The following is a 23,558-nucleotide window of genomic DNA, read 5'->3' on the forward strand; positions in this document are numbered from 1 at the left end:
TCAACCAGGGGTCCAGGGCCTCCTGGGGGGACCACGAGCAGGTTTCATGGGGGCTGCCAGACAGGGCCAGATTAGACTCACTGGGGCCCAGGATAGAAAGTTGAAGCCCCACCGCATGTGGCTGAAGCCCAGGGCCCTGAGCAATGTAGCTTTGTGGAGGCCCCTGTGGCATGGGGCCCAGGTAACTATCCTGCTTGCTACCCACTAACACCAGCCTTGGCTTTTATGTGAAGAAAACCAGTTATTGTGACACAGGGCCATGGAGTTTTTACAGCATGTTGGGGGGGGGGGGAAGAGGAGGAGGGGGAAGGGCTTAGAAGGAAAAAGGCTGAGAATTCCTGCCATAGCTACTTACTGTGGAAGGAGGCAATACACCCTCATGTATGGCATGAGGCAGCTTCTATTTGTAGACTCCACTCCTAGGACTTCCCTTAGGAGAGGACACGTCTGAAGATCCTGGTTTAAAGGCAGCTCACTGGAATGTGCTCACTGAGCGAAGTAGGACAAGGAGCATGCAGACTCAGCAGTTTAGTAGAAAAAGGGTTTTTCTCATTATTTTTATTTGTCATTGTGCTGATCCCCTCCTCACTGATTCTTTTTAGGTATGCCCATCATCAGGCATTACATCAGAAACAAATCCCTGTCACAGCAGCTCTAGGCTAATTCTTTCTTCTCTCTTCTGTTGAGAAAACCCCTGTTCTCTGTTACAACCCACATCCTCCTCCTTTTTTTTCCCCAAAAAGAAAAACAGAAAACTTCTTCAGTGCTTTCCACCTCCCTGCCCCCATAAAGGAAATGTTTACCTGTATTTTGCAGATCTCTTAAGTATTTCTTTTAAATTTTTTAGTCTTCCCAATCCCTTTTTATCCTCTTTCCCTTTGCATGTCCGCATCTTGCTGATCACAGGGGTCAAACAGATTGGAAACACATGTGCCAGCAAAGTGAATTTACCTTTGACCTCTAGCTATTCCTCCATGGGAACATTTAATTTTCTCTGACCAAAAGTATTCTTTTTTAAGTGGAATGCTCTTTGCCTGGGGCAAATTGCATGGAAGAACATCAGATGGGTTTTTATTTTACTACTTTGTAGAAAAGTATTTTCATCATTTTTGCTTTACATCTGGAATTTTTTAAACACAACCCTGGGATTTTCTCTTTATCTGCAGTGCTAATTGTGGCTCCTGTGCAAAAGCAAAATAAAATAAAATAAAAGGAGCCAAGTGTTGAGCTTGATTGAACTGGTATTAAACACGAAGCTTGACCAATGATTGGGAGGAGGAAAAGTTTTCAACATCCCAGGTCCACCTACTACTACTTCTGTTGGGAAATTAAATGGACCATATAATTTTCCCCCCAAAATGTTACAGGTATGGATCACATGACCCCTGTCTAAAAAATTGTTTGTAAAGCACTTTGGGATCCGCCTGGTAAAGTTGATGTAAGCTTTTCATTATTACTACTATTAATAAAACTGCAGCTATAGTTCTTTACCTTAAACTGGAGTTTCTGCAAATTAACTGAAGGCTCCCAGTGCCCTGTGACACAACCCAACAGTTTTAGATTCTGATCATTCTGCAGGTCTCACACATGAGGTTTCTAAGCAGGTCTCTAGACTTTTTGGAGACATTTTCTGAACTTCCATCATATCTACTCATGCATATTCCTTGTATACATGGTTGGCCTAATTGTTGTTATAATATCCAAAGAACTGAAAATATATCTGTCACAGGCTGGCTGGACCTTTAAGGCAAGGTGGGCTCAGCTTTGCCTGTAATCTACTAGCTAGCCCCCATCTGATGGCAACCATAATAATTACTGACCCCAGCTGTGGAAGGGTCAGGGAAAGACCATATAAACAGGGTGGTGCACTTAATGGAAAAAGACACAGGGGGGTTGGAGGTCTTTCATAGGAAAGGCTTGGAGATACTTAGGCTAAAAGACAAAGAGAAGGGGGGCCGAGATAGGTTCTCCAAAGAGCCCAGCAGTTGCCAGAATCCCTGGGGAAGCTTTGCAGGGGTCAGGAGAAGGGACTGAGAACTTGAGTGGAGCCTGAGAGGGGCAGAAGAATAACTAATCTTGAGTGTTTATTTTTGACTTCTTGTTAGATTTGGAAGGGGGCTAAACTGAAGAGATGATCTGTCTGGAGGGCCAGGCTGGCGAAGGCTCAGACAGAGACAGGCCATTGCAGGGGCAAGGAAATAGTCTGTAAAGGGTGAAAGAGGTAAAGCTCCCTGCAATGCCAGTCCAGGCATGGGGGAGGGGGTGCTAGAGGGGAGGGGGTGCTAGATCAATATCCAGAGCTTTAAAAATGGTCATGTTTGGCTTATGGGATCTTTGTTGTCGGCTACATCACCATTCAGATCATGTCATCTCTGGGTTTCAACAAAACATGGCAACCTAACATGAGAGAACCAGAATATATGTCAGAACCTGATAAGCCAACATAACAGATGGTATCTGCATGGGCATTGCCATTCATCTTGCATGGCCTACCCAGTCTTCTTAAGGCACACACTGCTGGAAAGAACACTGTTCCCTCTGAAGCCTGATATTATGAATCCCTTTATATCTGGGTTTTGGTTCTACTTTTTCACTTTGCTTCCTGCTAATATATGCTGTCAGGACAAATGACTATTCGTACAAAAATTAATTCTGGAAGTGTTAAATCATTGTTTGTCAGAAGTCAATCCAGCTCCTTATTTTTCCATTTAAAAAGTTTGTCATCCAATCAGGAAGCAGAAATAATACCATGTGATTTAGGTGACCCGTCACACAACATGAATAACAAATAGCTAATAGTCATAGTGAACAGTTGAGCAGCACATACACTGGTATTTTTGCACATGAACTATTTGGCAAATCCTTATGAATAACCAGTACGTTGGTAGGAATCAGAATGAGTTGACTAACAATTCACAAACAGACAAAAAGGGGCTACATTAGTGAGATTACTCATTCTCCATGAGTAATTTGACCAGTTTTAAATGATGGGGCTCAAAGGGGGCAGTGAGCAGCTTCTCTATATGGCATGTTTCTGTCAAAAAAAATAATCACAGAATACCTGATCTCTTTGCCATATTAACATATGCTCCATCCCTTGGAGATAGGGGTTTTGTACACATGTGTGAGGAGCACAATTTAGGGCATAAAATTATAGAATATCAGGGCTGGAAGAGACCTCAGAAGGTCATCTAGTCCAATCCCCCACTCAAAGCAGGACCAACACCAACTAAATCATCCCAGCCAGGGCTTTGTCAAGCTGGACCTTAAAAACCTCCAATGATGGAGATTCCACCACCTCCCTAGGAAACCCATTCCAGTGCTACCCAGAAAGACTTGTTGCATCTATCAACACTGCCCAAAGTGTGTAGATGTTTTTTAGTGAAAACTGCTTCAGGTCTGACTTGTTCATCAATCACTAATTTTTACAGTACACAAACTGGAGGACTTTGCAGCTCTTTCATGAATGCAGTCAGGTTTCAACAACAATGTGTCAATTAGGTCCTCTGCACTAGACCTAGTTAAATACAGTAAAAATGGGATTCATGGACACTTATGTGAATGCCAAACAACTGTCCAGGTCAGATATGTTTGTGTCCCTTTTTTTATTCCTATTCGTTAACATTCCAACAAGTAGGCTTTTGTCCCCATTGTTTCTGCTTAGGGTGTTATATTGCTGCCCATTCCCGTAATATCTGAGTGTCTTCTGTTAGACAAACTGCTCCAGCTTTTTTCTGCTTTTTTCTAACTTTCCAGAAGATGGTAGTATTGAAATAACATATACTGAGGGTATGTTTACACTGCAATTAAAAACCTATGGCTGGCCCATGCTAAAATCTCTGAAACTTTTAGGGTTCACAAACATTTGCATAAATGAACACACCAGTTGTCCAAATACTTGAGGGCAACAAATCACATGACACATAACAGGGGAGCGAACACACCATGTTGATTTGTGAAAATGTCCGCAAGCCAAATTTTGTATTTCTCAACAAGCTCTACCATAAACTTCCCTGAAATCTTTCTAGGCCCTTCCTATGTGGAGTTAGCACACTCAGAAAAAGGAAACTTGCTGTATTCTCTCCTGGACCTTATTCTGCTGCTCATTACCATAGTATCTGAGTGCCTTCCACGTACCATCAATAGCAACAGTAAAGTCCTTAGTAAGTTTCATGGAGTCTCTAATACCTCTCCCTTCTTGGAGTCAAAACTTTGCTTGAGGTAGGATTTTTTGTTTTGACATTCTTTTTTGGAAGATTTATTTAGCTGGTAGGGTTTAACAGTAAAAGAGGTGTCAGTGTCGGGAGCATATTTTTTATGGTAGAAAGGCAAAGAAGAAGGTTTTTCAGAATTTCCTAATGATGGTCAGAATCTGGATACATCAAATCCATTTTCAGAAAATCCACTGTGCAGCCAAATGCCCTTGACCAAGAATGTTTTGTACTGTCAGTGTGACTGCATTCCACAGACTTAGGGGTTATGTGCCTTTATTCTTTAGGGGCTTATACCCACTTACCATTTGGGCAGCTGGTGGGCTAGGATCACTACTTATCATGCTGTTATCATCCCATTGTTACCTGCTGCTCTTCCATCTGTTTGTTATAGCTACCTGTTGGTTTTCATTTTATATTAGGCTGCAAGCTCTTTGAGGCATGAACAATCTCTTTGTGATGTGTTTGCTGTGTCTGACACAATGGGGCCCTGATCCCTAGCTGGAGCTGCTCGGCACTATCACAGTACAAATAATAAATAATACTCGACTCTTTTGCTCTTCCCTGTGTTACAGATTGGATGGGAGTATAAGGTCCCGAAGTGTTCCAGACAATAGGATTATGCAGGTACATTTTTGCTAGAGAATTTTAAAACTACCATACAGTGAAAAATTAGAGGATCTACTGGCAATCAGATTATAATCTATAAACATAATCTAAATCATGACGTGGAGGCACTGATTAGATATGACCTAACTGGACAAATGATCAATATTGGATTTATTTCAGCTTTCTCTTTACAAAATGGATTGGTGACAATGGATAACTTCCTCTGGGAATACACAGTGGAAAATATACCAGTGAGCAACTACATAGGCCACTTGAGGTCACTATTGCTTGATAATATACAAATGCAACCGGATAAACTATGGCAGGGAGGGAGTTTTACAAAAGAAGAATCTTATAAAAGGTTTAGAGATGGCATCTGGCCCTTTCATTTAAACAGAATGAGAAGAATACACTGTTTAGGGACGCACACAACTTCTGCTTCCATGCAGTTAACGCCGCTGGCTAGTGGGTAGCACTGTTGCTTTTTGTACTCACAGCTGGAAGTGAAATAATTCAAAAACACAGCACTACAGAAACTATACATTTGCCCCCATCTCTCATAGCCCTGGGAAAGGTCTAACTGCATTACACAAAGAGAGGGTCAGATCCTGCAGCCCAGGCTCGCACGATTAATCCCATTACTTTAATGTAAAGCAAGTAGGATTAGGCCCAGAAAGGTGGCTAGAAAACAGATTGAGTTATGTCCATATAACACGAGGCTATCTCATTATTCAGGTGACTTTAGGGAACATAGCACTAGATTTCTATATTAAAAGGTTAGGATCTCACCTGCGTAAATAATTAAAGGAATGTTTATATTTGGTTACTGCAGAGACCTCACCATTCAGAGATCTTGTCAGTGGCAGTTGAACAGGTAAATAATTGATCAAAGTCCATGGTGAATAAATATATAATACTCCTACCCACATAACTTCATCCAAGTCCCATGGAGCCCTGCAATGAGTTTCTTCTCCTTTGGAGCGGTCTGAGATTACTAAATAATTCAGTACCTTCTCTCTTGGCTGTGATAGGATGTATAGCTTTTAACTACCTCAAAGACCTTTTTGTTCCTTATGAAGCTAAGATGGTCACTCTTGTGACTCTCTCTTCTGGAAATCTGGATGTTTAACCTTATCTAAAGGTGGGCGGGGACTGTGATGCATGAAATGCCAACATCTATCAAAATGCAAGTCTCTCCTATTAAAATGATTTAAAAACACAGGCTATTTTGACATCTCTCACCCATGTTCTTCCATTTACTGGGAGTTCTGTGAATCTTCCATTGTGTGATTGGAGTTAGAATTATTTTGTGGCTACTTTAGTAAATATGTTTTGTTTTCTGGGTAGCCTTTGTCTTCGTCTTTTAGGTTTAATATTAAATCTCTTTGCAGCCCTGACAGTTCTATCTAAGGTAGTTATAAGACCTCCTTTAACATAATATCTGAGCACCTCACAGTCTAAGATCTTTTTCCTCTCTTCACCCTGGTGAGGTCAGAATGTGCTAGTGTCTTCATTCTACTGACGGGAAACTGAGGCAGAGGATATGTCTACACTGTAATTAAATACCTGCAGCTGGCCCATGTCTGCTGACACGGGCTCGTGGAGCTTGGGCTGCGGGGCTGTTTCATTGCTATCTAGACTTCTGGACTTGGGCTGGAGCCCGAGCTTTGGGATGCTCCCACCCCACAGGATCCTAGACTCCCTGAACCCGGAAGCCTACACAACAATGAAATAGCCCCGCAGCCTGATCCCCATGAGCCCAAGTCAGTTGGTACGGGCCAGCTGTGGGTTTTTCTTTGCTGTGTATACATATCCTCAGGGTCCTAGAGCCCAGGCTTCAGCCCAAGTCTGGAAGTCTACACTGCAATTAAACAGCCCTGCAGCCCAAGCCCCGTGAGCTTAAGTCAGGTGGCACAGGCCAGCCGTGGATGTCTAACTGCAGTGTAGATCATCCTTCCTGGCTGTTAACAATCCTAGCCCTAAGCCAGTGGCTCTCAACCTTTCCAGAGCTACGGTACCCCTTTCAGGAGTCTGATTTGTCTTTGTACCCCAGTTTCACCTCACTTAAAAACTACTTGCTTACAAAATCAGACATAAAAATACACAAGTGTCACAGCCACACTATTACTGAAACATTGCTGACTTTCTCATTTTACCATATAATTATAAAATAAATCAATTGGAATATAAATATTGTACTTACCTTTCAGTGTATAGTATATAGAGCAGTATAAACAAGTTGTTGTCTGTATGAAATGTTAGTTTGTACTGACTTCACTAGTGCTTTTTATGTAGCCTGTTGTAAAACTAGGCAAATTTCCAGATGAGCTGATGTACCCCCTGGAAGACCTCGGCATACCCCTGGGGGTACACATCCCTGATTGAGAACCACTGCCCTAGGCAGTCAAGAATGAGGAGGATAAAGAATCCCCTGACCCTCCAATCTCCATCTGCCTCCACCACCTCCCAGAAGATACTAAGTATGATTGAAGGGGGCTGTTAAGGGAACTGCTCTTGCCCCTCTCACTTTCCTTATGGAAACCCACAGAGGTTACTGCACCCCCTAGTGCTCCCTCTGCAGGCTGCAAGGAGAGCGAATAAGCTCCTCACCCCCTTGAGCAGCTTTCTGCCCTTTTAATGAGCAGTGGTGGACCTGTTCCAAGTCGAGGAGCTGGTTTATGTGTCCCCTACTCGTGCTTAACAGGCTGACATTTAGCCGTTAGTAAGTATTTCAGCTAGGAAGGTTTATCATTGAACTGGGTGCCAATGTGCCATAGAATCTGCAGGATGTTTAAAAAATGACCATGTTTTAACACTAAATCTGGCCCTTTGATTGCAAACCAAGCACTATGTCTTCATATGCCTATGTACAGTAGCTAACATAATGGGGCCCAGATCCTGATTGGTGCATCTGACTGCTATCATAATGTAAATCACAAGGACAAGATTGATCCACTCTTACTCATGGTGAGTAGTACCTTACTCTGAAAGCCATCCTATTGCTTTCAGTGGACCTGCTCTTGGAGTGTGATACTGTTCAACCCATGTAAGGGTAGTATAATCTGACTATCTCATAAGAATAGTGTGAGTTCCTAATAAAAATGTGGCAGGCAATGCAGACAGGCATGAAAAACCCAGTTATGGAATAGTGCTATATATGTTATAGAGAATTATATCACTTCTTTAGAATCTTTAAACCCCCCCTGTTGAATTGTGTAGCATTCTTGATTAAATTCTGCAGATTTAAAAATTCCATAGGAAGGATCGCACTATGTTAAACGTAACTGTAGGGTTTTATAGAGTCATTTCTATAGACTCGCTCTTTCATTTTTCTTTTCCATAAGGAAAGTCATAAAACTCTAATTTATGTTACTGATAGCCAAGTCTCAGGGCCTGATTTTGTGTATGTCAGTACTTGGAGCTGGGGATGCGAGTCCCAGCTCACATTAATGTACTAGCGCTAGCTTGCATTGAGCTAGCGCACTAAAAATAGCTGTGTAGTTGGGGTTGCAAGGGCATGGGCTACCCGCCTCAACCCCCTGGATACATACTCGGCATGCCTAGTCTGTGCCACTGCCTATGCTATGCCTGCTACGCTACCAGTTTTAGCATGCTAGCTCTATGAGTGCTAGGGCAAGTGGTGTCTATGTGAGCTGGGAATCACACCCCCAGCTCCAAATATAGATGTAGCCTAGCGACTAGTCCACTCTTACTCATGCTGAGTAAATTGGCCTTCAGTTTGCTCAGTTCTTACTCAGACAAACTCCAGTAAAGACCTGAGGATATTGCAGTACAGCCAGTGAGAGAAAACTAGAATAAACTTTAATGATCTCTAGTCATCTCTTCAACTTCTCTCCTGGTCTGATATAATTTAAATCAATACTAAGAAACCCTTTTTAGCATTTCTCAAACCAGCTTATCATTTTACCATTAACTTAGGCATTCCTGTGTGGTCACTCATTTTGGCACCATTTTTGGTGACCCTAGAATAAATGGTCAGTGATAAACAGGGATAATAGGTTACAAAACGGGGGTGGCAAGAAGGGGGTATTAATAAGGTAAGATTTTTAATTAATTTTTCAAGTTAATTAAAATGTCCAAAAGCACAATAAAACTGCAGAAAATCTGGCAAGGGAATGGCAGCCTGTCTGATTAATGCAAGTCAGCTGTCTTCTGAGGGTAATAGTAATAATGATGAGATTATGGATATGGAAGAACCTGCTAAAGAGATATGAGATGCATGTGGAATACAAACTGTGTCCTAGTTACTATTTTATGGTGCACAATGGATCTTATTAAGGAGGAGTAGCAGTAAGAATTACCACTGAATTGCTCAATAAAAAGTATTGTGTAATTAACAGTGCTGCACCAGCAGCTGGAGTGCTACCTCCCATTGATATTCCAGAGCCTCCATTTACTTTCAGTTTTTAACTAAAGTATGTGGGCTTCAGCTGCTTTTGCAGACAGCTATGCCACATTTCCTTGTTAATGATAACACTCGAGAAAAGGGAGATAAGTACTGTAGCCCCTCACATGGAATATAGAGCTCAGGAGATACTTTAAAAGGCCTACACAAGTGAGAATGATACTTAACATCTTAGTAATTCTAATAATAATAAAAATAAAAATAACATCAACAATACTTGTAGGAGATAATACTTCCTTTCTTATATCCTTTGTCTGCCTTGTCTATTTGGGCCCTGGTTTAGCAAGCACCTGCTTAACTCTAAGCAGGTGAGTAGTCCCATTGAGTCAATGGGAATGGTCACATGCCTACAAACCTTGCTGAACAGGGGACATTGAAGGTAAGTTCTTCAAGGCAAAGACTCTCTTACTGTCTGTGTGTAGTGCCTGGCACACTGGGGTCCCCATCTTGGTTAGTGTTTCTGGGTACTACTGTAATGTACATACGTGATATAATAGTATCCAGCTAGAAACAGAAGGGCTGAAATAATGCAAGAAAGGGTGCTCTTATAGAATTTCTGGCCTGACTGGAAGTAGGAAGGACTGGAAATCTCACAAAAAAGCCAGTTATAATAATTCCAGCCCAGTTTTGCAGACCACAATGCTTTGGGCAGTTGAGTTATGTTTCAGAGAGGCATCCAGACTGTTGGAGGATGGTTTAAACCAAACATCCTCACGAGAGTGAGTCACAGGTTCGCTGTAAAGCCATACTGCTCAATAGTTAGATCCAGAGGTTTGTTTCAACCCATTATATGGATAAGGGCAGAACAAAATTCAGATTTGAACTTTGTCACAGTTTTTGAGTGTGTGGAGCCAGAGTTTTAGTTGGGGCCTACTGGTAATGAATTCCTTGCTTTTATTAGCTTATTTTCTGTGCTCCTGGCTAGGTTATACTACGTCCCATGTTCATTTTATTCAAGTTTCTTTGAGTCAAGAGCGACATTCTTAATTCCAACTTCACTGTTTACCCGGGCTGCTCTTATAACTGAAAATAGTATCTTGAGGATTTTAGTCTCGGTGAAATAATAAAATAAAGGCAGTCTGTCTTGAATTTTGAGTAGGCTGCACCAGCGTACACAAGAGAAATCCTTACTGGTGATTGCCTTGTTTTATTAAAAGGGGTGGGGATGATGGCCAGGAAAAAATTGAAGCCTGTTGATGTAAAACAGAACCAGTTTATAGGAGGTTCACTGAAGATTGAAGTTTTATAAGGTGCTCTTTCAATAAGCATGCAGCGTATTAAAAATATCATAAAACCATAGCTTCCAGCCATGCACTTCAGAAAATGCTAAGTGGCAAAAAAGAGAAAAAGGTGAAAATTAAAGAGAGAGGTGGGGGAAGCTGATACCCAAAGCAGAGGAACACTTGGGACTGGGGTTCTGGTTCAGGCCCATGTTTAGTATGAGCACAGGAACCTAGTGCTAACACTGCCAAAATACATAGTAGCCAATTTGCAATGCTCATTGCCCTAATGGCAAAATTATCCATAAAATACCATGACTGGGGAAGCTCAAAGTGTTTGGTATTTGTGACTGGCTTGCGTAAGGCTCAAACAGCTCAGCCGCTTCTATGAACCTAAAGAGGCTCCACAGCCACCCCAAAGAGACCCTGACTCTTCTCTGTTTTTTTGTTTTCCGGGGAGGCAGGGTCTCTTTGGGGTGGTTGTGGAGCCTATGTGGGTTCACAGAAGCACCTGAGCTGTTTGAGGCTTATCCATACAGTTACCTCTTTGCTACCATATCACCAGAAGATACTTTGGGGGAGGCAATGACAGGACCATCCCCCTCTGGTGTCTTATGTGGGGAGGGCGTCATTTCTCCTCTCCTGAGCTTGCCCGTGTCTCCCTGATCCCTCTGAATTTCTTCTGCCTGTCCCTCTGATTCTCCTCTCTTCCCTTTGTATCCCCTTCTCTCTCTTCCTCTCCTCAGTGAGGTGTCTCTGCCTCTCACTCATTCCTGTCCTTCCCCTTCTGTCTCTCTTCAAGCTCCCCTAATATGTAAGGGGATGGGATGCCACCACCCCCGGACTGATGGAGAGCTCCTGTTCCTGACCTGCAGCTCAGTGCTCCACATCCAGCTCCTCCATCACATTGAGCACCTCCTGTCCAAGACAGCAGAACAGGAGAGACATAGAGAGAAGTGCACTGAGCTTACATCTACACGGCAATTAAAAATGCTAAAGGAAAATGCATCCAGCCAGACTTTGCCTGAGGAAGCCTGGAGAGCAAGGGGCAATAAATTGGGGGAAGGGTGGAAGAATGGGAGCATCTAGGTGGATTACCTCAAAGGTCATTCTCTTCCCCCATTCCCTCTCTAGTTCCTGTTATGAATGGTCCTTGCTCTTACAGCAAACAGACCCATTCTAGGAATGCGCTAGAATTCTGAGCACAGGATGGGGGACTGGGAGCAACTCTTGAATTGTGGTCCCAGCTCTCTGCCATTGACTTTCTCTGTGATCTTGACAAGTCACTCAGACTCTCTAACCTGTTTCCCCATCTTCGGCTTGGGGATAATACCCCCCCTCCACACCTCAGTAAGGGTTGTGAGAAAAACTAACTTTTTGTCTATAAAACGGTATGGGATAGCTTGTGCTTTTTGACTCTGCTCAGAGTAAGGGACAGTGCATAAGCAGCAGCACCACCCCAAAAATAGCCCCAGGAGGCACAACATTCTCCTGCCTCCCCCTTGCTTCGGTAGTGGGGAGGGTAGTGACCTATACCAGGAGCAAATACAGCACTCTACCTCAGTTCAGCTGTGCAGGCTGGTGCACTGGGGTCAAAGCCAAGGCTCCACCGGTCCCCCATCCCATCCATCTCAGTCCACAGCTACCTACTAATGAGTGCGTGGCTCCGTGTCCAGGTAGCCTGTGCAGGGGGCTAGTTCTAGTCAGTCAAGCCAGTTCACAGTTGCTGGAACTAGAGGTGCTGCAGCACCCCAGCTAGAAGTGGATTCCATCATACACAGGGTTTATTACAGTTTGGTTCAATGGCTCTCAGCATCCCCACTGTACAAATTGTTCCAGCATCCAGGAGCCGGTATGTTAAATATTATTAACAACTCACCCCATGGATGCTGTCATGGTGTAAACAAAATGTTATGGAAATCAGAACTGGAGTATTTTTTGAAAAGACACTAAAAATCTATTTTTTAAGCCTCTCCTATCATCCTGAGCCCACAATACTGTAAGTCACATTCTGTCACTCTTGCTGACACTGAGTAGTATCATACTCCGTGAACGCTGCCATTAAAGAAAAAGTTTTCAGAGAGGTAGCCGTGTTAGTCTGTATCAGCAAAAACAACGAGTACTTGTGTCACCTTAGAGACTAACACATTTATTTGGGCATAAGCTTTTGTGGGCTAAAATCTGATGAAGTGGGTTATAGCCCATGAAATCTTATGCCCAAATAAATGTGTTAGTCTCTAAGGTGACACAAGTACTCCTCGTTGTTTTTATTAAAGAAAAAGGGACTGCTTGCAGCATCAGGTCTCCTTGTGTATGAGGAAGGGTGGCCCTGTGTTTGCAAAGCATAGTAAGACCCTGAACTTCCTAGTTTCCTCCCAATTCAGGTCGTTAGATAGCTAACCACCATGACTTGCAACCTCAAGCTATAGCAAGCACAAACCAGGAGGCCATTAACAAAATAGTCCCTACACTTAAAATGGGGTGGTATAAATCATTCATGCAACAGATTGCATTTATTTGTTATTTTTACTCATAGTACAAAAATCTGTTAGATGCACCTTGTGGAATTCCCAGATTTAAAAGTCTCTCTTTTTTGTTCCAAAATGCAGTATTTTCTTGTTAAACTCTAGACACATCCTTGGGAAGATTTTGGGACATTGCTGTCTAGTTCTCCTTCATAGCTCTGTGACTTCTATCCAATCACAGCAAACCATTACCAGTTCTGAGCTCAAGCTGCCCCTGACTCTTCTGCTCCCAGTGGCAGTCTGTGGCCCATCTCCTCTCTGGTGGAGCAGCAGCACACCGCCATGCTGCTAGAAGACACTGCTGCAGTATAGCACAGCACCAGGAGGGGGAAGTGACCTGGAGTCTACTGCTGGGAGCACAAATAGAGGACAAAAGTTCATAGTTAAAAAGTTAAGTGGGGCAGTCCTCAGAAAACAGAGTCACCTCTGAAAAGTGGGACATCTGGTGACATTAGCTGAAATTCCACAAAAGCTCCCTATGGCCTTTTCAGAAATGCAGCAGATTTTTTATAAAGAAAATAAAGTGCATTAGATTTTGGTGTTGATTTATCTCAATATTTTGATGTACGGTGTTGCTTAAACAGCAAATTATCTTAACTTGAAGGCTTCTTTGCTGGAAGAGAAGGGATGGATGGCGATGGACTTATTTTATTGACAAAGAAATGGCTTTGTCCTGCTTTCTTTATTTCATTATTTATTGAGTAAGATAATAGCTTATGGTACTTACACAGAGCCAGCTGTTTGCAGGATGCCAAGAGCAGGTGGTCTGGGAGGCCTCTGATGAATTGCAAAAGACACTTACCAGCTGCTATCACTGTGTGAAATGAGCAAACCTGCAAAATCTTTATTTTCAATTGGATTGTACTTTTAAGTAAGCAAGGGAGACAGCCACTATAACTACAGACCATGACCAACAACCCACATAAACAGTGTGCAAACACAAGTGATTAATGTACCAGTATTTCAAAACATTTAAAACTAACGAGTCAGATTTAACAGTGTACAAGAGAGAAAGGGGTGCGGGAAGAGGATTGGAGGGGCAGGGGGGCTAAATGAGAAGAGGGATAAGGCAAGAGGGAACTATTGGATGGGCCTTTATGGCCTTTATTTGGTTCCTAACAATTCCCATGTCTTCATTCCATCAGCCATCCAAACTAGTAAACAACTATGCTGGTCTTTGAACTTTTTTTTTTTTTTTGTATTTATGTAGGGCACTCTTGTGTGCTACATCGCCAGGGTGCAATCCTTTGGTGCTCACCACATCCTCAAATGGTCACTGATGAGATGCACGGATAATGGGTTACAAAGACAGACATTAATAAGGTAAGATAAGAGAGGGGAGGTTTATTAATTTTTCAAGTAAAGTTAGGATGCCCAAGGGCACAGTAAAACTGTAAAGAATCTAGTGAGGGATGAGAGAGGCCTAGCTGATTAATGCAAGTCAGCTGTCCTCAGAGGGTGATAGCAATAATGATGAGATTATGGAAGAACCTGCTGAAGACAAATGAGATGCATGTGGAATAAAAACTAAGTGTCCTAGTTACTCTTTTGGAGTGCACGATGGATTTTATTAAGGAGGAACAGCAATATAAATTACTGCTGACTGAGATGCCAAAGCAAGGAGCTGAGTTTGCTTTGCTAGAGCTTCACCTGAAATCTAGCATGGAAGAAGGGCTTCTGTCCTGAAAACAGTCCAAAAATACATTGTAAAGTTAAACTGGGACATCCTGTCTTCTCAAAAAGAGAACGACATCTCCCATTTCTCTCCATTTTCCCTTTTCTTCCCCTCTTATATTTGCACTTGAATTCCATTTCCTCCTTTGCTTTCTTATGGTTAACTCAGGGCTCCCCAATTCCTCCTATGAATCTCACCACAGCTTGAAATGGCTCTTCTCAAGGCAGCATAAGCTCTCAGTAGATGAGTCGAGCTACTGTTCCTAGGGGAAGAAATTCTTCTGCCTTTCTCTTCTTTCTTTTCCTGCCCCCCTTCTCTCATCTCAGTTTCCTGTCTTCCATTTCCTTCTTCCTTCCTTCAAGCTTTTCTCTCTTTCCTTTCCATATTGTCTTGTTTATCCTCCTCTTCCTGCTGTTTCTCTCCCATCTTCCGAACTTTCTCTATTCAATCCCTGCTACCACCTTGTATCTCTTCATTCTCATTGTCTTCTCCCCGTTTTGCTTTAGTCTCTCCCTTCTCCTTGATACCTCTCACTCATTTCAGTAACCCTCTCAGCCCGAGAGGCAACAGCAGAGAGCACACTTTCATGTTCCTACAGTTCACACCCTTCATATTGACTGACCCTCCCTTCCCAGCCATGCCAGCCACCACTGCTATCTCACAGCACCTTCTGTGTCTATGATAACGTGAGATAAAAGCCACAGCTGAGACACAATTAGTATCACTGTGGTGCATGTCTGGGAGTCGATCAGCATGCAGAAACCTTAGTGGGATAGCATGTCCTTTGCTGCTGCTAAAATATGAGATTAACTTTCCAAAGCAGGAGATGGCCTCCAGGACACCAGAAAGTCTGTGCTGAATTGCTCAATAAAAAATAAAGTGTAATTAACAGTATGGTAGCAGCTGGAATAATACAGTCCCTCATATTGATTTTCCATGTCCTATTTACTTTGAGTTTATTAACTGTCCACAGTGACAGGAAATCAAAGAATTATAACATTTTCTGCTCATGCTACTGTGCTAAATCAGCATTTCCATAAGAAATTCTGGGTTTAATGAGTTTATACAATGCAATCATAAACTTTCACTTCAGGATTAAATTTGGCATTCAAAAGTCTCAGCCAGAGAGCAATCCCCCCACCATATTTTAATAAATCAATGTGAGCATTATAAAGTCATATACCATCCCCCCACTCCCTGAGGCTTACTGATTTTCAAGACACTTTCATCCCACCTGAATAATCCTCAGATTTGGTTACTGAGTTTGTGGTATGATCGTCTATTCACTTTTGTTTTGATAAATTAGATCATCTGATTTTTTTTCCACAAAAGGCCCTTATGCAATGACTCATTTTCAAAAAGCTTTTTCCACCCATGTTCTAAATCTGCAATCTCTGCATTATTAAAATTGTGTAAATACATATTTATGCAACAGACAATAATGGCTTCATTTTAACAGCTCCCCATATATATATTTACATGACAGACCATAATGTTCTATCATGTCAATCCCCATAAACCTCATTTGTGACACACATGCAGCCTTCACTCTGAATTTCCTGACCTTTGTGTCGTAGGCTACTGAAACATAGGAGTTTTGTGTGTGTGTGAGTGCGAGAGAGAGAACCTCTTGTTGAGGATATTAACACTTCCAGTAAAAAATAGGAAGATACATTATAGAGACAAAACACATTTTATAAGGGAAAAAACTCAAAGAAAACAAAAACAGCCCTAAACCACTGTGTGAATATCGTGTCTCTGATTCCCAATAGCAGATGTTTCGGGTGCTGGAACTCCCATCAGAACAGCTGCAGAAATGTAGAATCACATCTGGGTTTGTGACGCGGCTGCATCATTACCCACTGACAGCAAAACAGCCAGATGCTTCCAATTCATTTTAGGGACTGAACTTAAAGTTTGAGCCTCCGAACATCCCCACTTTACAACCAGCTACTTATCATTTACTGCAGCATTCATGAAAATGTAGCAGAGGTGGTCATTGCAAGTCAGGAGCTTCCCCTGCTCGAGTGCTGCAAAGGAGTTGCAGCTGCAGTTCCTCATGATCCTGCTGCTTGGCTTATAAATAGGCACTGCAGCAGAGTTGGACTGGGAAGAAAAGGGATGCTAGGACAGAATGGTCTGTGCAGCGGTGGCTTATGCTGTGCTTACTCACTACTCAAAGGGATGAGTTCAGTGGAATGGGGATGGTCTTTCCTCCCTCAGATAAGGGCACTGGAAACACTTCTGCGGTCACTTCTTGTGATGATTTTCTGGTGGACGCAGCTGTTTCAGTGCCCTCCTCTCATTGGCTGCCCCTTGTGATTGGTTTTAGCATGTTCCTACATAATGCATTATGGGGTTTCTCAGATCGTACCTCGTAATGCATAACATTGGTGGTGTACTAAATTCAAACACAAGAGACAACAGAGAGCAGCCAGCCAACCCCCGAATCGCCAATTTCTGCGTCTTCTGGGTCGACTCTTCGCCAGCAATTGACCCTCTCCTCAGATTGATCTGTCGATCTAAATTCTCTTCAGCCCTAGGTTTCCTGCCAGCAGGTCTCAGGAATGAATCTATGCTTGATCTTCCACTGCTTGTAAGGAATTTGGGGGGTTTGACTGTGGCCCTGTGGTCCAGGCCTGGAATCTGGAACACTTACTCAGAAGACATTATCACTTATCTATGGCTTTGTTTTCTTTGTCTGTGGTGCCTAAACTGTGAATTATCAGTCTTCTCCTCATTTGCCACTCCCCTCCCAACACCAAAAAGCAGGATCTCTAAGATATGAAGGCTCCTGGTACCATGTGACTCCTTTTTTAAAGAGAAGTGAAGATCTACTACACTCACATTTCAACACTGGCTGATGCTCAGCAACATTTAGCCTTTCTGGCCCAGTGAGACACCAAACAGTAGCATGTTATTTTTGTCTCAGTGTGGTTGTAGAGTAGACAAAGAAAACTATGTACTGCAGTATGATAAAGAAAGCAGACATGGCCTCAAGTGACAATATTAGATTTTGTACGGTTCAAAGTAAAAATTTGTTCAGCTATACGGCCTGCGCTCAGGTGATTAGGACAATTCAGACATGAATTTGCATTGGAGTTTGAAGGTATTCAAAGTATATGTGAAGGTGAGAACATAGTGTACAATATTAGCCTTGCTAGACCATGCTTCAGAATATAATCCTCAGTCCAAACACAAAGATAACGGAGTATGATAAGCTGCAAGATTTCTTTTGAAATAATGATCAACCCCATTTGAATCAATGGCATTTACTTTACTGTACAGCCACGACGTTAGGTCAGAGGTAGTGTGCTAAACAATCAAAACGGACTACCTAGAAAAAATAAAATCACTGAGCAAATATTTATTATAATTTCTTTGTCTGACACTAACAGGGCTGACACATTCCCCACAATTGGCAGGTCATATTTGGTCATTGGTAATTGCCAGCCAGCAGCAGATTGAGAGAAAGATCAGCTCACGTAAGATAATTCCTAAAATACATTGAGAATCACAAGATGTGTTACAAATGGTAAATGGGGTCACTATTTTGTTTAGCCAACCTTAGAGCTCTCCAGGCTTTCCAAGGAAATAGAGATGAGCTGATGAATTCTCCTTTCAAAGTGCACGCATAATTGTCAGTAAGGTTAATGGCACTCATGCCCTTGTATAAGGAGAAGATTCTGTCCTTGGATGTTATCATGTTGGATCATTTTTCATAGGAATCAGTGCCAATCTTTGGCTTTTCTAATGTATTTCTACAGTTGTGAATCTACAAATTAAAACATCCCTCTCATCAGTGTCTATACAGTCTGATGTAGCTTTGGATTGTAAAACCAAGTTTAAATTATAAGTGGAGCAATGAGGTTTGGATAAACTTGTTTGTGTGAATTGCTTCACCAAATTAATCTGCTGAACCACAAGTGGTTCTTCCACCACCATCTGAGACACAGCAAACCATTTGAAACCAAAAATGGTGATATGGTGAAATCAACCCATAGCACAGAGAACCATTACAGTAGTTTCTCCACAGCATGTGAATTGTGCTGAGACTCTGCAAGCAGAGCATCTGCACAGGGATCCTATGCCCCTTATGTATTGTGGAAAGTGTTTCCATGCCAGCTCCACATAATCCAGTGTAAAAGTTCACAAGGGGTGAGCTGGAGCAGTACAAGGGCAAGGTCTGCAAATCCACCTTTATACATATCCAGTGGTCCCAGCATATTGTATAACTGGTGCAGAGGGGATATGGCCACTATTCTGCCTGTATTTTGCAGGGTGGCTCACTACACCATGCCCCTTTTGGGTCTTAGTTAACCCTTCCTTTAATAGTTTTACTCACTATGAACATGGATTTGAGGAATTCCAAAACCTCTTTGAAGACTGTGGCTGTGAATTATCTTGATGCAGCAGAACCTTTTGAGGTTCAAGCCCTGTGCAGCAGAGAAAGGGAAATGATTTGTTCATAGTTGCTTGAACCCATTATTCTAGGAGAAATACTCCAATCTCCAAATGCACAAGAACTATTTTAAAAAATTGGAAGGGGGTGGGGAGTGGAAGCCACAAAAATGAAGGGTTCATGAGTAACTTTCAAATAAATCATAGAGCATAAACTCCCAACAGCCCAAAGCTATTGTTGAAGTGATAACAATGGATAAAGCAGACCTTGTTTAAAAATACCCACAGCATTCTTATGAATTCATCTAGGGATGAAAATCTCTTCTTTGCTTGCAAGGTTCATTTATGTCATCATCAGCTTGGGTGGAAGTGAAATGGCACATAATGTAGAGCACGTAACAAAAACCAAGTGTAAGTGTCATTTTACTGCTTCCCAAAAGGACAAGAATTTTCCAGGAAATAAGTTTCTATTGATGATTGAGAAAATATGCAGGATTCTTCTCCCCCTAGATACAATTTTATTCAAAACTTGAGCATAATGAAGAGGAACATGTTAAAATAGCACCTATGTGCAACAGATTAAGCTATTTGAGAATAGAGGACATAAGAAAAATCAATAGCTTTGTATAAGTATGAGGTCTGTAATCATACTGCAGACATACCCCAGAGATTATGTGGACTTTAACTATATTTGTATTAATAAAGCCTTCCTATTTAATAATAATGAATTTATAAAGTGCACAGTATCCCCCACTCTCCTGCTAAGGCAGTTGGGGTGCTGAACAACATAAAATATGACTATAATAAAAATCTCTCTCATTAAAATGAAGAGAAAAAAGAAATAAGGGGAGTTAATAAATATGGAGACCACAGTGGCGATATAGCAGGAGGAGAAAAGATTTGCAACAGAGAATGAGTAAGCAAAATGATAGGTTCAGCATCAGCCTATCTCTGCTGTCATCAAAATTGCTACTGACTTCAGTGGGGAGCAGAGATAGGGCAGTGCTGAGGGCTTTGGAAAATCCCACCTGTAGTACTCTTCGAAGGTGGAGAAGAATGGGCTGTGATGGATATTAAGGGGAGAGCAAGTTCCACACTCTAGGTCCCACTAGAACAAGGGCATGATAGCCAGATAACCTGAGGCTCAGGGTGAAACCTGTAAATGGTGAGCAGTGTCAAAACTCAAGTAGTCCTTAACATGATCTTCAGGAGGAGAGTTTGAATGCATCCAGGACCAACTCCACTTAACAAAGCAGGTGGAATGTTTTCTCAGAAAAAGTTATTGTTTCTTCACCTGTTTTACCATGCAGGGCTTTGAACAATAACAGTGCCTATCACAGTGGGGCCCTGATTTCCGCTAGACCTTATGTGCTAGCACAATATAAGAAATAATAGTTAATAACAAAAGCAGTCTGCCACTCTATACGCAGGCAATGCAGAGAACACAGAGTGGGCTTAATATGATGATGGAAGCTCAAGCCAGTGAGTACGTGCACTGTTGCATTCTGAATAAACAGTGAGCGACAGAGAAGTCATGCTTTGAGACCTGAGAAAGGGGAATTACAATAACTGAGCCCTGTGCTTGTTGCTTGTGCAAAGTCTGTGCAGAATAAAGAGCACAGCCTGTGTAAATGGAGCAAAACCTTTCCTCCAACATACGTTTTTCTTTGGAATGGCAAGTGACCCCAAATTTCTTAACATTATTCACCACCTTGAGATGTGTCCCCGCAATACATGGAGACAAGAAGGAAGATGGTGCTCACCTCATAACCAGCACAACTAGGATACTTCATTCCCTCTCAGGTGCTGGGTTGAAAGAGTGACTCTATGTTTTCAAGGGGGAGGAACACCTCCTCTCTTGCTGTTTTTCCCCCTCCTCACATCTTCCTTGTGGCTCTCTCTAGCCTGTGTTTGTGGTTCTCAGGTGTTGGTGTGCATGCTGAATGATGTCTTGGCGTGTATGTTCCTGGAATCTTTATCTCATGTTCTCCCCTGCCACCATGCCTGTTTCCTCAGTGCCTGATATAGCAGAGAACAGTACTGTAAATCCTGTTTCAGATAGACCTTGGTAAACTGAACAATGTGCCAATCAGATCACTTCCTTAGCAGACCTAGGAGCATCTTAAACAGTACTCTCACACTGCTGGGCAGTGGCTCTGGTTGAGGGGAAATGTCAGCACATACTGACCCAATTCAAACCGTCGACCTTTAAGGGAAAAATTGAGGAAATGTGGTTTGATTCCTAAGATACCCTTCAAAATGCTATGTAGTATAACAGATGAAATGGTGCAACCAACCATTTTTTGCTAGTATTTAAATGGTAGCATGCTTCTGTACTTCATCTGTGTTAAAATGATGCCCTACTGATACACGGAGTAAAGTCAGAATTTGAGAGTGTTGTGGAGAAAATGTTAAATCTTTATAAATAAATGTTGTTATTGCAACAGTGCTGCAGACAATAGTGCTTTCTGAATACTACATTCACCTCAAGTTGGGTTAGGGGACTGTGATGAGTTATCCATTATGGTTACTCGAAAGACTATTTGACTGGGAAACATATGCAGCCTTTTCAATGTTCTTACACAATTGTATAACTCCAAACCCTGCAGTGTTGCTATCCCTTAAGAAAACGGCTTTCTGTTTGAAAACCACACTCTCTGAATATTAAATTGAAAGGAAATAAAGGAATATCTAGTCACAGTGGTAAAAACTGCACATTTCCCCCCACCCCTTTATTATACAACAAGCTGATTCAGTATTTGCTTCTGTACATTTTTATGCAGAGAAAAAGGGTACTTTGGGAAATCTATGACACTACTGGTAAATGCCACTGGTACAGGGCTGGATGTAGTGATAGTCACCTTCAAATGGTTTTGTTCAATTTGCATTAGGTCCCACTTTCCTTCCCCGCAAATCTTCAAATTCTTACTTTAGATTACCTCAGGGGTTCTCAAACTTTGTTGCGCCTTGAGACCCTTCTGACAACAAAAATTACTACATGACCCCCAGGAGGGTGGAGCGAATGCGGGGTGGGAAGACAAACCCCCTGTCCCATGGAGGGAGAGTAAAGCCAAAGCCCAAGGGCTTCAGCCCCAGGTGATAGGCCTGTAACCTAAGCCCCACCACCCCAGGCTGAACCCTCAAGCTTTGGCCCTGGGCAGTGGGATTTGGGCTTCAGCTTTGGTCTCAGGCCCAGAAAGTCTAAGCTCCGCTTTGGGGTCCCGACCTACAGTTTGAGAACTGCTGGATCTGAATCTCCTGTGTCTGCAAAATTGAACTGTACTTCTTGGATCTGGGCTAAAAGCACATTTGAGTCAATGTGAGTCCCTCCACTTACTTCAGTGGGCTTTGGATCAAGGCCTTTATGAGAACAGGTTCTTTCATGAGACCTCTAGTATTTCCTGTTTCTGGTTAGGCAGAAATACCTCCAGAACCTATCATCTTCAGCGTATTCAGGCAGCTTTTCTCTTCTCAACCAAAACAGAGATGTGGGAACAATGAACACTAGGTAACTAAGGCCGAGAGTGAGCTAGCACTTAAGCATATGCTAAAGTCCCATTAACTTGAATGGGAGTTAAATATATGCTTAAGTGCTCTTCTGAATTGAGGCCTCCATGATTAAGTTCAGGGTGAGTCATAGAAAAGTTAGAACAAATTTTAATTTGATCTAAACTTGTAGATTCATCTATAGTTGGAACACGCAGTTTCCTTATTAATAAATCTACTGTATACAGTACTTAAGATTTTGGGCTTTCCAATACCATCTTTTTCCTTGGTGTAATCCCATCAAATGGGTCCTTTCTCTCCACAGCACTCTGTTCAATGCCTTATCCTCTATCACAACAAATGGTAACATGTCTTCCTTTATGACATCCCACCATTTCTTCTTTGATTGTTTTCTCTGTCTTTCCCTTTCATTCTAGATTTGTTGGATTCTCTTACCCTCATAGGTCTCAGGACTGCGCTTTACATACCCAAGCCATCTGAGTCTACACTCTCTCATTTTTTTTTTGTTTACGAGTGTTACTTTGAGCATATCTGGCTGCATTATAGACGTTCCCTTTTACTCTTACTAGTATCTTCCTGTCCCAGTCTATACCACTTATCTCAAATACAGTACGGTCCGAAAATCATCTTGAATACCAACAGGTGTTTGAAGTAGACACCTGATGATACTTCCCTGCCATCTAAAATGGTGGCTTCCCAATCAAATAATACCATAATGTTAAAGTGCCATCTAGCATATTGCTGACTGAGAAAATGCTGGGAAAAGAAATTTCATTTTAACTAGTGATGGGCCCAGATCTGAACTCCTATGAACTCTGGGAAAGTTTGGGTTTGGATCTGGATGTTAAGGCATCCCATGGCCCTTAGACAGGGGACCTGGTTCACCACTGGGAATAACTTCATTGTTATGCTGATGCAAAATTGAAGTAGCACAGCAGTGAACCTTGCCCAAGTGCTACATCACTTTTAATAACTAAATGTATG

At 42.2% G+C, this 23,558-nt stretch overlaps 1 long non-coding RNA gene across 1 annotated transcript in view; it reads left to right on the forward strand.

Moving 5' to 3' along the window:
• The first annotated feature begins 9,575 nt into the window (after positions 1-9,575).
• The window catches only part of LOC120399597, a 36,550-nt gene continuing 22,567 nt past the window's right edge, over positions 9,576-23,558 (forward strand). The window contains exons 1-2 of the long non-coding RNA XR_005595246.1: positions 9,576-9,625; positions 14,202-14,314. This is a non-coding gene — a long non-coding RNA (uncharacterized LOC120399597). The remainder of the gene's footprint in view (positions 9,626-14,201; positions 14,315-23,558) is intronic.

This window comes from Mauremys reevesii, linkage group 2 (genome assembly GCF_016161935.1).
Source record: "Mauremys reevesii isolate NIE-2019 linkage group 2, ASM1616193v1, whole genome shotgun sequence".
NCBI classification, from domain to species: domain Eukaryota; kingdom Metazoa; phylum Chordata; order Testudines; family Geoemydidae; genus Mauremys; species Mauremys reevesii.